The sequence below is a fragment of the Myodes glareolus genome, chromosome 23 (assembly GCF_982192425.1).
Source record: "Myodes glareolus chromosome 23, mMyoGla1.1, whole genome shotgun sequence".
Lineage (NCBI taxonomy): Eukaryota > Metazoa > Chordata > Mammalia > Rodentia > Cricetidae > Myodes > Myodes glareolus.
In genome coordinates, this window is record NC_142048.1 from 4,983,508 (window position 1) to 4,989,740 (window position 6,233).

Here is a 6,233-nt window from a genome sequence, read left to right on the forward strand (position 1 = left end):
CTCCCTCCCACCCCCTCTCTGGCCCCCCCTTGTCTCCCTCTCAGTCCACCCCCCATCCACTCCTCCCAACAGGTAAAGGCTCCCATGGGGAGTCGACACAGTTTGGCATATTAATTTGGGGCAGGATCAAGCCCCTCCCTTCTGTATTAAGGCCGAGTATGGCATCCCCTCATAGGGAATAGGCTCTAACAAGGTAACTCCTGCACCAGGGGTAGATCCTGGTTCTATGGCCAGGGGCCCTCAGGTAGCTCAGGCTTCACAACTGACTCCCACATACGGAAGGCCTGGTTCAGACCCTTGGAGGCTCATGAGTTTCCACGAGCTTGGTTCAGCTGTCTCTGTAGATTTCTCCATCATGCTCTTGTTATCCCTTGGTCATGTATTTCCTCCTCCCTCTCTTTGACTGAATTCCTGAAGTTTGGTACAGCCTGATTTTATGGAGGCATTTTCCCTCCTCTCAGGTGACTTTAGCTTGTATCGGGTTGACATAAACTAGCCAGCGCAGGTGGTTTAAATCAGAATGGCCCCATAGGCTCATATACTTGAATGTTTGGTCACCAGGGAATAAAGCTGTCTGAAAGCATTTAAAGATTAGGAGGTGTGGCCTTGCTGGAGGAAGATGTGTGTCATTGGAGGTGAGCTTTGAGGTTTCAAAAGGCCAAGTCAGGCCCCCCCCCGCCTTTCTCTCTGCCTGTGGATCAGAGTGTAGCTCTCAACTACTACTCCAATGCCATGTTTGCCTCTATGCTCCTGACCAGGATGATAGTGGACTAAACCTCTGAAACTGTAAGCAAGCCCCCAATGAATGCTTTCTTGTATAAGAGTTGCCTTGACAAAGGATACTGTCTATAAGCCAAAACAGTAGCCTACAGAATGGGAAAAGGTTTTCACCAACCCCACATCTGACAGAAGGCTGATCTCCAAAATACATAAAGAACTCAAGAAACTAGACATCAAAAAAACAAATAATCCAATTTAAAAATTTAGGTACAGATTTAAACAGAGAATTTTCAACACAGGAATCTCAAATGGTCAATATATACTTAAGTAATCATTCAACATCCATAGCCATCAGGTGCTGGTGGAGGCTGCTCATTTGTTCCTGGCTGCCCAGACCCGAAATAATCGCATAGAAACTGTATTAGTTACAATCCTGGTTGGTCAATAGCTTAAGTGTATTTCTAATATCTTAATTAACCCATTTCTATTATTCTGTGTATTACCATGAGGCTGTGGTTTACTGGTACTGGCATGTGGGCAGTTACATGGCAACTCTCTGACTCAGATTTCCCACCAGGCTATATTGTGCCCTGCTATAGGCCCAAAGTTGCTTTATTAATTAACCAATAAAAGCAACATATATACAGAAGCACTTCCCACACCATTTCCCTTTTTCTGTTCAAATAAAAAGGAAGGTTTTAACTTTAATATAGCAAAATTACATATAACTAAGCAGTTAGCAAGCAGGAATTATAGTTACAATATTTAGTCCATTTACATTTGGCAAATTAAGGAGAATACTCTATCATCTATTCTATCTTTGTGAGTCTAAAGTTTTATATTTAATCTATCTTTTATAAATATAACTATCTTTCTTCAACTCCACCAAAGATTCAAGAAGGATATATTACCTAAGTAAACAGGAAGTTCATTGTAAGCAACTTCCAAGACTCTAGAATTGACAGAGAGGTCTCACTACCTGGACAGTCACCCAGAGTTCTTCTGTAATGTTTCAGCATCCATCTTCAGCCTACAGGCCCGTAGTCTCTGGCAGACTTTTCCATGAAGCAGGAAATTTGAAAATCTGTTTGCCTTGTAATGACCAAGTTCATCAGTCACTTTCTTCTATATCCTGAAGAATGTCTGGCAGACTCTTTCATGAAGCAGGACCCTGAAGAACCATCTCACCTTGAGGCAAGTTTAGCAGTCATTTTTCTGTGTGTCCTGCATGTCCAGTTTATATAGCATAATGTCAAGCAGTTCAGGGAAGAGCAGTTTCTTGCCCAAATGGCTAACAAACTCCATAAGGAGCCTCTTCGATGCCCATCATCCTCTTGAAGTAGATTGATGTTGCCAGGAGCAGATGTGTCATGAAAAGTCCTAAGTTCTTAAAACATTTTAAATGACATATTCTGTAAGTCTTTGAAGGGTTTGAAGAACATCTATCCATCTGAACTATATCTTTGTACATCTAGAAAAACCTAACTAACATGACTATAAGTTTGAGTACTATAGATGACTATCTATTGATCTGTATTTCTTAATTATACATTACATTTTTAAATAAACTGTACAAGCACAATACCTTAATCAAGAGCAGAAATATACGTATAACAAAATTGACCTTAAATTTGTATCAATAATCCAAGATCCATACCAATGCAAACATCTCTATAGTATATCTCCCTTTAAATGTAAACAAATATTTATAAAAAATATTTGGGTGTAGTTCTCTCGAAACTGCTTTCTCTTTTTGATTTGATGAAGTAATGTTGACATTTACAGAGATCTTTCAGGGGATCTTGGTCCATCAAACCACATTAGTCTGGAAGGAATCCATAGGTTCTCATCCTCTGTGGAAATAAAGGAGAACCTCTTTTCCAAAGCAACATATCCTTAGACCCAAATTTTGAAGTCAAGAGACAATATATATATATAATATATATATTATATATATATATCTATATATGTTTAGATCAGCAGCCCATACAATGAAATGTCTCTCTGTACTGAGCTAATTCACAGTCAAAAAAATTTTAAAAAAATAGTATACATAATTCAGACTCTCTGTGTATTTTCTGTCTTTATGTGACTTATTTTTCTTTACTCCTTTAATTTATGACTGTCTGTACTCTGTCTCTTTAAAGACTTTGTTTTATTTTTTAAAGTGATCTACTGTAGGGTCATATTATACAGGTCCACATTGTATGGTGGACAGAATTTCAGGCCACAGCCTGCCCCTGCCACACAGGAGGTGGTCACTTAGCCTTTCCAGACAAACTGACACCATTCTAAACAAAGGGTTGGGATATGCTAACGTCCTCTGCTCCTTCTTTGTAATTTTAGAAGGTCACCTGGAAAAGAGGTGGTCTTCAGTCTATTCGACAGAACAGGCACACAGAGCAGGAAGACGGATAGGAAGTCATGACAAAAATGGGCATACAAAGGTGTGGCTGTGACCAGAGTCATTCTCCCGGCTACCTTGGAAACAGAATGCTAATGAATTTCCCTCTCAGGTTACATTTTGGTATAAAAGCTGTTTGGAGAACAAACATGTGTGAATTTTTAGGATGTGAACTCAGGATTTCATGAAAACTCCCTCCCGATAAAGACATGTGAGTTGTGTTTTTATTCCCATACCTCTTCTCTGGTCTGAGAAATAATTTATGGTCTGGGCTGGTCCCAGACCCTGACAATCTACTTCTTTTTATAATTCTCTAAACTCTTTTTCTTCTCTCTCCCAAGTCTACATACATTTTGTTAAACACAGTGTCTCATTTAGAGGTCTTTTATGTCTGAATCTGTCCTATTGTGTATCTGAAATCCTTTTCTGACAAAGAGCATTTTAAAATCATAAGCAATGTGGTCGCCATGGCCCTGGATACTGCCTCTGCCTCTCTTGGCCTTTTAACATGGTGGAGGTAGTTCACTGCCAGCTCTGGGGCTGCCGGGTGGGAGCCGTCCTCACCACCTCAACTCTGGGTAGCACCGTGTAACATATAAACCCTTTTTATCTGCCATGCAGCAAACTGTGCTGCCTGGAAATATCTCTGCGTAAGGTGGCAGGAATCCAACGCTCTCCTGCCTGTGCATTCCTAGTAGACACAATCTCACCATCTGCACAGGCAGGGGGCACTGAGCTGCACCATGGTCTCAGCTACTTTCCTCTTGACCCCAAGTGGGCACACAAGCATCTGGACCCAAAGTGAGTGGTGGGCATCAACCCCAAACATTTGTTGGACACCATTCTGTAGGCGGAGACTGCTCATTTGTCCCTGGCCTCCCAGACCCAAAATAATCACACAGAAACCATATTATGTTGCTTTAATTGGTTAATGAATAAAGCTGCTTTGGGCCTATAGTAGGGCACAATGTACCCAGGTGGGAAATCTGATATATAAAGAGAGTAGGCGGAGTCAGAGAGTTGTTGACGGAGACTGCTTGTTCATTCCCAGCCACCAGACCTGAAATAATCACACAGAAACCGTATTAATTACAATACTGTTTGGCCAATAGCATAAACATATTTCTAGCTAGCTCTTAGATCTTAAATTAACCCATTTCTATTATTCTGTGTATTATCACAAGGCTTGTGGTTTACCAGTACCAGCAGGTGGGCGTCTTTTTCCTCCAGCGGCTACATGGCATCTCTCTGACACTGCCTAATCTCTCTATATATCAAACGTCCAGCCTGGCTATATTGTACCCTAATATAGGCCCCAAAAAGCTTTATTCATTAACCAATAAAAGCAACATATATACAGAAGGACTTTCCACAATTAGGGAAATGCAAATCAAAACATCTCTGAGATACCATCTTACAACTGTCAGAATGGCTAAGATCAAAAAACACTAATGACAGCCTGTGTTGTAGAGGATGTGGAGTAAGGGGAACACTCCTCCACTGCTGGTAGGAGTGCAAACTTGTACAGCCACTTTGGAAATCAGTATGGTGGTTTCTCAGAAAATTGGAAATCAATCTACCTCAAGACCCAGGTATACCAATCTTGGGCATATACCCAAAGGATGCTCAAACATACCACATGGACACTTGCTAAACTATGTTCTTAGCAGTGTTATTCATAATAGCCAGAACCTGGAAACAACCTAGATGCCCCTCAACTGAAGAATGGGAAAAAAGTGGTACATTTACACAATTGAGTGCTACTCAGCTGTAAAAAACAATGAAATAATGAAACTTGCAGGCCAATGGATGGAGCTAGAAAAAAATCATCCCTAGTGAGGTAACCCAGACCCAGAAAGGCAAGCATGGTAGGTACTTACTCATAAGTGGATATTAGCTGTAAAGCAAAGGATAACCATGCTACAATCCACAGACCCAGAGAAGCTAGGTAACAAGAAGGACCCAAAGAAGGATGCATGGATTTCCCTGATATGGGAAAATAGATGAGATCTCCAGGATAACTTGGGGTAGGGGATGGGGGATAAGAAAAGGATCGGGTTGGACAGGTTAGGGGTGGAACCGAGGGGGAGAATAATGAGATAACTTCATGGGGGGTAGTTTTGGGGTTAGGGAGAAACCTGGTGCCAGGAAAACTCCCAGGAATCCACAAGGATGACCCCAGCTGAGACTCCTAGCAATAGTAGAGGGGGTGCCTGAACTGGCCTTCTGTAATCTGATTGGTGAATACCCTAATTGTCATCAGAGAGCCTTTATCCAGTAACTGATGGAAGCAGATGCAGAGATCCACAGCCAAGGACTGAACTGAGCTCCTGGAGCCCTATTGAAGAGAGGGAGGAAAGATTGTATGAGCAGGGGTGGGAGGTGTCTTCACAGCAATAGAACACTAAGACGGTGGGTAAAGGTGCTGGCCAACAAGTCTGATGGCCCGAATGAGATCCTGAGCATCCACATGGTGGAAGGAGAAAACCAGCTCCCACAAGCTATCATCTGACCTCCACATGGATACACACACACACACACACACACACACAGAGAGAGAGAGAGAGAGAGAGAGAGAGAGAGAGAGAGAGAGAGAGAGAACTTTCTCTACTATGTAGACAGGGTTTCTCTGTGTAACAATTCTAGCTGTACTGAAACTAGCTCTTGTAGACCAGGCTGGCCTCGAACTCACAGAGATCCACCTGCCTCTGCCTCCCAGGTGTGTGTCATCACTGTCTGGCAGGGAGGCATATTTATTACTGCATTCTGTGAGCCATTCTTCCAAGGCATCAAAGACATACATGATATCATGTTTGTCTTTAGGGAGTAAAAAACAACAACAACAGAGTCTGAGATAGGAACTGTGTTATATATGATACACAGGAGGCTGGAAACTCATATAAACCAAACAGAGGGCTGGAGGGCAGGCTAAGAGCACTTGCAACACAAGCCTCAGGATCTGTAACCAGCCAGCATGCCTACTGGGTTGAGCAGAGAGAAGAGGATTGCTGCGGCTTGCTGACTCCCAATTTAGCCCCCCAAATATGAGGTCCAAATTCGATGAGAATAAATCAGAGAGTGATAAAGGGCACGAAGGCTCTTTTCTGCC